This window comes from Salvelinus fontinalis, unplaced genomic scaffold, assembly GCF_029448725.1.
Source record: "Salvelinus fontinalis isolate EN_2023a unplaced genomic scaffold, ASM2944872v1 scaffold_0518, whole genome shotgun sequence".
Classification (NCBI taxonomy): Eukaryota; Metazoa; Chordata; class Actinopteri; order Salmoniformes; family Salmonidae; genus Salvelinus; species Salvelinus fontinalis.
The window spans coordinates 94,261-102,804 of record NW_026600727.1 but is presented as its reverse complement, the minus strand read 5'-3'; the positions used below and the strand labels follow the sequence as shown (position 1 = coordinate 102,804).

The 8,544-nt window shown below is 42.0% G+C and overlaps 1 long non-coding RNA gene across 6 annotated transcripts; it reads right to left on the bottom strand.

Annotated features, from left to right (window-relative positions):
- Window positions 1–54: 54 nt before the first annotated feature.
- On the bottom strand, window positions 55–8,179 carry LOC129846387 (uncharacterized). Of its 6 annotated transcripts, XR_008758244.1 has the most exons (9): window positions 6,650–8,179; window positions 5,693–5,746; window positions 5,265–5,365; window positions 5,057–5,164; window positions 4,717–4,837; window positions 4,560–4,628; window positions 1,446–1,515; window positions 1,069–1,294; window positions 55–480 (listed from the first exon to the last, which is right to left on the bottom strand). It is a non-coding gene; the product is annotated as an uncharacterized LOC129846387 (long non-coding RNA). The 6 variants fall into 6 exon arrangements; XR_008758243.1 differs by having other exon boundaries at window positions 1,069–1,140; window positions 1,217–1,294; window positions 5,265–8,179; XR_008758241.1 differs by having other exon boundaries at window positions 5,693–8,179.
- Between the last annotated feature and the right edge of the window lie 365 nt (window positions 8,180–8,544).

Here is an 8,544-nt window from a genome sequence, read left to right as displayed (position 1 = left end):
AAACTGGAACAACCATTTCAGTAATGGAGTCATTATATCCAAGTAACAGATTAATAGTTTAGAAAAATGTATTTTATTTTTCTGTAACATTCAAAGTCAGCAGGCTTTGTATTCTTGAGACCTTAGTCACTCCAAAAGTGAACCACCCACCTGGGAAAACTTCCCCCAAACAGAGTGAGATGGAGGACATTCATCAACTGCCTATGAGCTTAAGTCAAGTAAGTCCCATTAAATCCTCAGATGTACACCAAGATAGAAGCTTATTTACACTTATTTTCTCTGATCTGCAACTATTCTGTTGTGTACATAGAACTTTACTGCTCTCCTGTCCCTGTTTACTAGCGCTTGGCCAGAAGCAGCAATGCATTTCTCACAGTCTTGTTTTCCAGGCGTTTTTCCCATTCGGATAAAATTCATTCAAGGAATCTTCAACTGCATCCACCTCTATTGTCGACCAAAACCTTTTTGTTCCTTTGGCACCTTTGGAAAGAGATGACATTATGAATGACTACATTAAATAAAGGTTGAGTACAATACAGTATGTGTTCATCTCTGTATTAACTCTACCAGGTTGCAGCTGTATCTGCAGAGAGTGTTGAGGTTAAACTAACAATTCCAACTAAATAACTACATAGATAAGGATGTGAGAGAAGAATGTGCAATGCTGACATCAAGGCAGAGTCAATCTGTATGGAATCTAAGCCCATCAAAAGGTTTGCAATGTAATCCTTCTAATAAAAGCAATACTTATTAAATTAAGTTCCCTCACCCAGGAAAAACAATGTAAAGTGTGGTAATCCTTCTGACACACTAGTTCAGATCTAACGTCTTGACTTGTGTCCAATCCAAACTGAACCGTTCTGTGCTGGCATGGTTGGAAATACACTAACTGATGAAAACAGGATTGATCTGGACTAGCACAGTACCAGGTCGCAATTGTAAATGAGAACGTGTTCTCAATTTGCCTACCTGGTTAAATAAAGGTGAAATAAAAATAAAATAAATAAATAAAAGCTGACACTACAGAGTCAAAACGCACTGACTGAAGGCAGCAGGAAACATGCTTACTGTGTGAGCCTCTCCTTTGTCCCAGCTTTCCCTTGGCCATTGGCTGTTTGGCCTGAATAGCTGACATCTCTCCTGGAAAACATCAGTGGAAAACATGTCGAAAAGGACATTGTAATTAAGAATACGTCCATGTAAGGTATAGGCATACCGGTCAGATTTTCTTCATAGGATTCTTCAGACGACTCCTCTCTCTCAGAGTCATTCTCTGATGAACTATCAGTGGCCGCTGCATCCATTTATTCAAACATAACATTTTGTAAAAGACAATAAAAACAAAATCAAATTGCAGCAAGTTAAATCAATGCACAACCAATTAGAGTCAGCATTATTCCCAGAGTGAAAATGCACTGACTGAAGATAGCAGGAAACATGTTTACCGTGTGAACGTCTCTTGTTCCAGCTTTCCCTTGGTCATTGGCTATTTGGCCCGAATCGCTGACATCTCTCCTGGAAAACATCAGTGGAAATCATGTCAGTTTCACCCAATCCAACCTATCAACCAATCCATAAGCGATAACTGTTGGAAAAACTCAAAATGCAGGTTTATAACAGCTGTGCCATTCAAGCCTATTGAATATGGTATGAGAGGGACGGCTACAGCCACCAAAACCCTACAGATACAGCCATGTATTGAGAGGGGAAAGCACAATACCATGCTGAAATGAAGGCAGACTCCATCCTAACCTTTTTCACACCACTGTACAATCCAAACTGAACCGTTCTGTGCTGGCATGGTTGGAAATACACTAACTGATGAAGACAGAACAGATCTGGACCAGCACAGTACGGCCAGAATACTTATGGCACCGACAGAGATGGTCGCCTCGCATCGCGTTCTTAGGAAACTATGCAGTATTTTGTTTTTTAATGTGTTATTTCTTACATTGATACCCCAGGAAATCTTAAGTTTTATTACATACAGCCGGGAAGAACTACTGGATATAAGAGCAACGTCAACTACCAACATTAAGTCCAGGAATATGACTTTCCCAAAGCGGATGCTCTGTTTCGACTACCACCCAGGGCAATGCATCAGATCCCTGTAGGTGACCCAAAACAACGGCGCCACAGATGGCAGATGGCGCGGTCTTCTGGTCAGGCTCTGTAGACGGGCACATCGCCCACATCTCACGAGTATACTACTCGCCAATGTCCAATCTCTTGACATCAAGGTAGACGAAATTCGAGCAAGGGTTGCCTTCCAGAGAGACATCAGAGATAGTAACATTCTCTATTTCACGGAAACATGGCTCACTTGGGATACGTTATCAGAGTACGTAGAGTCACCCGGTTTCTTCACAAATCTCAGAAACAAACATCTCTCTGGTAAGAAGAAGGGCGGGGGTGTATGCCTTATGATTAACAATTCGGGGTGTGATCATAACAACATACAGGAAACTCAAGTCCTTTTACTCACCTGACCTAGAAATCCTCACAAATGCCGGCCGCATTATCTACCTAGAGAAATCTCTTCGATTATAATCACAGCCGTGTATATCCCCCCCAAGAAGATACCTCAACGGCCCTGAAAGAACTTCATTGGACTCTATGTAAAATGGAAACCACATATCCTGAGGCTGCTTTTATTGTAGATGGGGATTTTAGCGAGGCTAATCTGAAAACAAGCTCCCTAAATTTTATCAGCATATGGAATGCGTGACCCGGGCAGGCATGATTCTGGTTCATTGCTACTCTAACTTCTGCGACGTATACAAAGCCCTCCCTCGCCCTCCTTTCGCAAATCTGACCACGACTCCATTTTGTTGCTCCCAGCCTATAGACAGAAACTAAAACAGGAAACGCCTGTGCTCAGGTCTGTTCAACGCTGGTCCGACCAATCTGATTCCACGTTTCAAGATTGCTTCGGTCACGTGGACTGGGATCGAGTTTATTTGAAAGTGCATCAGTGATGTTGTACCCACGGTGACTATTAAAACCTTCCCCAACCAGAAACCGTGGATTGATGGCAGCATTCGCGCAAAACTTGAAAGGGCGAACCACTGCTTTTAATCATGGCAAGGCGACCGGAAACATGACCGAACACAAACAATGTAGCTATTCCCTAGGCAAGGCAATCAAACAAGCTAAGCGTCAGTATAGAGACAAAGTAGAATCGCAATTCAACGGCTCAGACACAAGACGTATGTGGCAGGGTCTACAGTCAATCACGGATTACAAAAAGAAAACCAGCCCCGTTGCGGACACCGATGTCTTGCTCCCAGACAAACTAAACAACTTCTTTGCTTGCTTTGAGGACAATACAGTACCACTGACACGGCCCGCTACCAAAACATGCGGGCTCTCCTTCACTGCAGCCAACGTGAGTAAAACATTTAAACGTGTTAACACTCACAAGGCTGCTGGCCCAGACGGCATTCCTAGCCGCGCCCTCAGAGCATGCGCAGACCAGCTGGCTGGTGTGTTTACAGACATATTCAATCAATCCTTATCCCAGCCTGCTGTGCCCACATGCTTCAAGAAGGACACCATTGTTCATGTTCCCAAGAAAGCTAAGGTAACTGAGCTAAATGACTAGCACCCAGTAGCACTCACCTCCGTCATCATGAAGTGCTTTGAGAGACTAGTCAAGGATCATATCACCTCCACCCTACCTGACACCTAGACCCACTCGAATTTGCTTACCGCACCAATAGGTCCACAGACAACGCAATCGCAATCACACTGCCCTAACCCATCTGGACAAGAGGAATACCTATGTAAGAATGTTGTTCATCGATTACAGCTCAGCATTTAACACCATAGTACCCTCCAAACTCGTCATTAAGCTCGAGACCCACCGCCCTGTGCAACTGGGACCTCGACTTCCTGACGGGCCGCCCCCAGGTGGTGAGGGTAGGTATAAACATCTCCACCCCGCTGATCCTCAACACTGGGGCCGTTCTCAGCTCTCTCCTGTACTCCCTGTTCACCCACGACTGCGTGGCCATGCACTCCTCCAACTCAATCGTCAAGTTTGCAGACGACACTACAGTGGTAGGCTTGATTACCAACAACAACGAGACGGCCTACATGGAGGAGGTGACGGCCCTCGGAGTGTGGTGTCAGGAAAATAACCTCACACTCAACATCAACAAAACAACCTCAGGAGGCTGAAGAAATTTGGCTTGTTACCAAAAACACTCACAAACTTTTACAGATGCACAATCGAGAGCATCTTGTCGGGCTGTATCACCGCATGGTACGGCAACTGTTCCGCCCACACCGTAAGGCACTCCTGAGGGTAGTGAGGTCTGCACAACGCATCACCGGGGGCAAACTACCTGCCCTCATGGACAACTACACCACCCGATGTCACAGAAAGGCCAAAAAGACAATCAAGGACAACAACCACCCGAGCCACTGCCTGTTCACCCCACTATCATCCAGAAGGCGAGGTCAGTACAGGTGCATCAAAGCTGGGACTGAAAAACAGCTTCTATCTCAAGGCCATCAGACTTGCACTGACTGAAGGCAGCAGGAAACATGCTTACCGTGTGAGTCTCTCTTTTGCCCCAATCCCTTGGTCATTGACTTTTTGGCCCGAATCACTGACATCTCTCCTGGAAAACATCAGTGGAAAACATGTCATTTTCAAACAGGACATTGTAATTAAGAATAGGTCCATTAGTATGTAAAGTATAGACATACCTGTCAGATTTTCTTCATAAAAATTGCCCTTCTCTGATGATCCTGGGACATAACCATCTACACTGTTGCCAATGCTGGTTATTGAGTCATCAGTCTTGTATCCAAGCATAGCTTTGGTCAACTGTATTGAAGAAAAAAATTATATTGGATAACTAGACAGATGACAAAGTATTTGGACACCGGCACATTTTGATTAGTTACGACTGTGCTCCTCTACTTGTTTATGTCATAATACTATGAATATGGGATGAAAGTGCAGACTTGCCCATCTTTGATTTACAAAGCTGATTCACAAGAACTTACATACTGTAAGCTGGTGTTGAATGACACTTTAACTTACGTATATACTGTCTGTTCTGATCAACGGTGGTGCATCATCCAACACATTGACTATCGACCCAGAAGTACTGTCCGCCTCAGAGGTACTGGCAGCCTCGGTGTCTGACATCTAAGGATACAATAAAATGATAGTCATGTGCAAATTAGGCAATAGGATATGATAACGATTCAACCATCCCCAGTATCCTCATTCTAAACAACTGACAAACCTGCGCTTCGGGATTTATCTTTTCTTTTCCTTTTCAAATCTGGTTGAAGTTGAACTATGCTTCTTTAGATTTTACATGCGCCTTCTTAGCCTCTGCAGTGCCTTTGTAAAGGAAGACAAAAAGAATAGTTGAGACTTAATAGAATGACAAGATTGCTCGGCACACAACAGGGGATGGGCTGGGGGACACCAATGACTGTTATCATTGACTAAGAGGTCCAACAAACATCTATTACCATTTCTGTTTTTTAAAACTACTTTCAAGGTAAAAAAGCAAGTATAAGCATAAAATAAGCACATTATGCAAGTTCCTGCATGCAACTAAAGCTGAATGTTCTTTTATGGATGGACTAAAAGAGAATCAGTATGAGTGGTTTGGCTAAAGCAAGGCAAGCGTACTCTAAATACTAGGCAAATCAGAAAACATACCGCATTGGTTACTTTGTAGGTTCCTGGACTCTTATCTTCCATTATGTTTTCGATCTTAAAAAATGTGTGTAAGAAATAGGGATTTGGTTAAAGAATCTGCCAATATATGTATGTATTGTATGTATGTATTTTTCAAGACAGTGAATTGTCACAGTCCTACCAAAATTGACACTTTCCACAACCCTTATTCTTGTTGTGGTGTTTCACTCTTTTATGTGCAAAAAAAAGAAGAACGAGGAACCGCACCACGCCCCTCCCCCCACCCAAAATAATGTCCATGGTTTTCAATAAAAAAAATCTGGTCACTTATTTCTTAATTAGTTTAACATATTTCTTATTTTCATCTGAATTATTTCAATGTAAAAAACGGTATTTGGGTAAGAAAGTGCTATAAAAAACGGGCGCAACTTCAATACATGAATTTAATGAGGGGGTTTAAATATTTTAACACACATACAGGCTTATAACTTGACAAAAATGATGAAAAGGAACTGGCTTTTCTTGCTAGCTTGTTACACTATAGCAATATTATCTTCCAATACATGCAACATTGTTAACCACAATCATGTATTCTGAATCAAAGACACGTTTACCAATTATGCTAAACTTATTAGCTAGCTTGCAACCATAGCTACCTTCTTTTTTTTTTAACTAGCATGGGTAGCATGCTAACCGTTAGCAAGCCACAAATACCTATAAGGTAGAAACATGCAAAGTAACAATTGCACATTAATGAATTGTTTGGATAAACCTGCCAATTTCAATCTGTCATGACGCAGTATATCTGACACAATGCGGCTTTCAGACATCATCAATGCATGTTGGATTCCACCGAAAGACATACATGACTGACATTAATTCATTAAAAATAAAGACAACGAGAACATGCATTGCTTGTCAATACACCAAATACAATTTTAGCTAAAATATTGGTTAACAGTTTAGTTAATAGCTTACCTTCTTGCATGAATGCAAACATCTGCAACCATCCTCCTCTTCCTTAAAACACGTGCTGCACAGCTACTTCAGTGGTGATCACGCTCAGGCAGGGACAGGCTTGCCAGGTCAACTTCAAATTTCTAGGAGTCTGCGCAAACCAGACTTCAAAACCCACCTTCACTAGCACAATTTTAGCAGAATACAGGGAAAATAATGATTTTTAAAAAATGCCATGTTGGTAACGTTGCAATATAGAAGTAGTATAACAACTTCCACCTAGCGACCAAAATCTTTCACCTGCCGCAAAGTTTTAAAAGTACATCAATAAACCACAAAATAGTGTACATGGCAACCTTGGGCAGAGATTTATGCTGCAACATGGGGGAGGGGGAACTCTGTATCTTTTATTATTATTATATTTTTATTAACAACAAATCAATACAGGAAGTACATTTGGGAACACAAGTATATATAAATAATATACAAAGGTCAGGGGGAGGGGGGGGGGACTGTTGACCTATAAAACCTTTGATAGTTTGGTACTTTTGTGCACTTTGCAGTGGGGGAGGGGCAGGGTCTCAAGCGGAAATTATGGCCAGTAGATATGCATAACAATGATTCCATCAGCCCAGATTTCTGAATATGTCTGCAATGTTATTACTGTTAGCCACATTTCCTTAGACAATTTGGGTTTGTAGCTTACACAATCAGTATCAGTGAGGTGTTAAGTGCAGCTACTTGAATGGTCTGTACATGAGAGATGGAGTGGTGGATATGTACATTTTTAACTGGGGAGACTTGCTGACACAAAAGTAGCTTATGGCAGGTTAATATTCGATCTAGCAACCTAACCCATCAGCAATCAGATTAATTACCTGCCCACAGACCACTCAAACAGCCTACTGATATTAACAGCCATCTCTCACTATAGGCACTCAGCTACTCCCGCAATCTCTCTTTCTCTCTTATAACAGGCCTTTTTTTAATCATATTTGCATTTATCTTCCACTAGATCCCTGGTTTCACAATGTGGAATAAAATGTCATGATAATACGTGATTTCAGGTTTGTACTGCTGTGAAGACGTAGGCCTTTACATCAGCATTGATCTCTTTGCAAAAAGCCTCAAGAAAACTCATAATAACATTGGGTAGCTGATGGGTAGCTGATGTTCATATCTTAAAGGACAAGTCCCTATAAGCCTTTGTCAGGAATCCGGACTGGGTTAATAAAGCCAATGCAACTGCATGTTTTAGGCTATCAAATGTTAGGCCTAGTTATAAAAGGACATTATAGGCCAACATTGTACACTATAGGCCTATTTCTTTTCCGGGTAGAAGGTCTATTGCAGACTTGCCTAGCGCGCAAAATGGCCGAAACATGGCCTGGTCATGGATGAAAAGCACATTTTAAAACTGGGGTAGAACTGAGGGAACATAAGGCAGACCCCAGGATTTCAGCTTCCTGTGTTAGCTGTTGTAATCCTCTTGCTGCGTATATTTGTTGAAAGCTTCACCCCAACAGAGAGTTATGGGGAGGGAGGTATAATCAAAATGTCTGCTTAATGTTTTTGAGGGAGCAGCAGAAAAGTGTACCCAACCTGGGGTACAACTTGCTAGAATTGGTAGTTGAAGCAGTAGTAGTAGCCATGTAATGGCAGCAGTGTTGTAGTTGAGTCACAAAAGCATAAGTCCGAGTCAATTCACAAGACCCTATGGCTACTCTGAGTTGAGTCAAAGTCACCAATGTTGGAGTCAGGAGTCGAGTCACAAGTCCCTATGGCTGAAATCAGAGTCCCACTGTTTGGTCCAAGAGTTCAAGTCTAAGACAATGGGTCCATATTAACTTAATATTAAGTTATTAACCCAGTCAGATAGTGTCAGGAGGAATTTGATCAATCATTTTTCATATCCC